Genomic DNA, 1,722 nt, shown 5'->3' on the forward strand with positions numbered 1-1,722 from the left:
AATGTGTCTTGGCATTAGAAGATAAAAGTTGCTTGGCTCTGGGAGAGGGTGAAAAAAGCAGATTCGGCTGAATCTGCTTTTTTCACCCTTTTCGACATATTTAGTCCCACCTAGCTGCATCCTTTCTTATCATGCTGCATTCCCTTATATGCAGACGCTGGATATGCATAACAATATTGTCTGATTTGATCAGAGACTCATGTATCATAAAGATTCTGGTGTCAGCCCACCTCATTTATGTTCAGGACAAAAGCAGCCATTTCTTATTCCCATTGTTTTTTTTTTGAAATCTCGTTTTTGAATGCTACAGTGTTACTATTCCATCCAGGAAATGCGCCTGCTGATGGACTTTTTATGGTTTCTGGTGATATCTGACAAACAACTAGCGGTTCCTTTGCACGCTGCTAGTTTTCTTCTTCAAATTTTAAAATGGGAAGATATCTTAAGGACAGAGAAACTAGACTTCAGTCAGAGCTCCCCCCCCCCCATTTTCCCCATTTCCATTACTTGTACCTTTGTTCAGTTACTCCCAAGCTGCTTCAGCCTAGATCAGTGGTTCCCAAACTTTTTTTGCTGGGCCCCCCTTGTTTTACAAGAAAAATGTTCGCGCCCCCCCTCGCGCGCGCGCTCGAACACATCCTCCAACCACACACACCCATATTTTGTTCCATTGCGGTTTATTTCACACCTCAAACATTTATTAAACAATTAAGCAAATACAAGTAATCTGCAATAAATGACAGGTAGTAAGAAAATAAACTACTAAGTCTTTTACGCTACGTCCACACCTACACGGGTATTTTTGAAAACGCAGCTGTTTCGTCCACACGTAAATGGCGTTTCAAATCACCGAGAACGGAGATTTTTTAAAACTCCTTTTTTTGCGTTTACGTGTGGACGAGGAATACAGAGTTCGTCACGCAACCTCAAAGGTATGTGCCTTTTTTCACGTCACGCTGTGTGCACGTTATTGTTTCCATGAGATGAATTGCAGAATGGCAGACAGAGACGAAATACTGTTAATCTGACTATCTGCAGGTTTTACACGCTTACATATACACGCAGTTACTGTCCCTCCATTTAGAAAGGCTGAGGCGTCACGGTGTAATTATTTTACATGTAGTTGTTTTTTTTCCTGTGTAATAATATTCAACATTGCTATCAATACATTTTTCAAAAAATCCCTCTGCAAAATGGGTTCAAAAACATAAACAACTGTTGGATGCTGTTTGTCCGTGATTTGAACCGGGGAAACAAATCGTGGCAGGATCAGCCTGATGTTATTTGTATCCCACTGTAACTTTACTGTATAAAGAGCAAACATCTCCAAAATGTCAGGAGTAGTTAGTCATTACAACAAGTGTTTGTGAACTACAAATCAAGAATGTGGGATACTGTTTGTCCGTGATTTAAACAGCCCAGCGGTGCTCCCAACGAAGGGAAAACCAATCCTGCAGGGAGACCTACCTCGGCACTTGTGCAGGTGAAATCAAAGGGAAGATATGCTTCACCATATTTTCTAGTCTTTGGCTTAGAATGAAGTTGGTTTGGAAACATATTCAGCGATGCTTCATCTCCTGCTTTGCGTTTGTGTGGGCGCCCGTGCTAGCAGTGTCCAAGCGTTGTTGGGTTTTTTTTCCCTTTTCATGCCGCGCCCCCCCTGCAATGGCTCTGCGCCCCCCCTATGGGGCGGGCCCCACACTTTGGGAACGTCTGGCCTAG

The 1,722-nt window shown here is 42.7% G+C and overlaps 1 protein-coding gene across 4 annotated transcripts in view; it reads left to right on the forward strand.

The window, feature by feature from the left end:
- The window catches only part of asic2 (acid-sensing (proton-gated) ion channel 2), a 422,593-nt gene that overhangs the window by 304,042 nt on the left and 116,829 nt on the right, over positions 1–1,722 (forward strand). The window lies entirely within an intron of this gene.

The sequence above is a fragment of the Neolamprologus multifasciatus genome, chromosome 4, assembly GCF_963576455.1.
Source record: "Neolamprologus multifasciatus chromosome 4, fNeoMul1.2, whole genome shotgun sequence".
Taxonomy (NCBI): Eukaryota; Metazoa; Chordata; class Actinopteri; order Cichliformes; family Cichlidae; genus Neolamprologus; species Neolamprologus multifasciatus.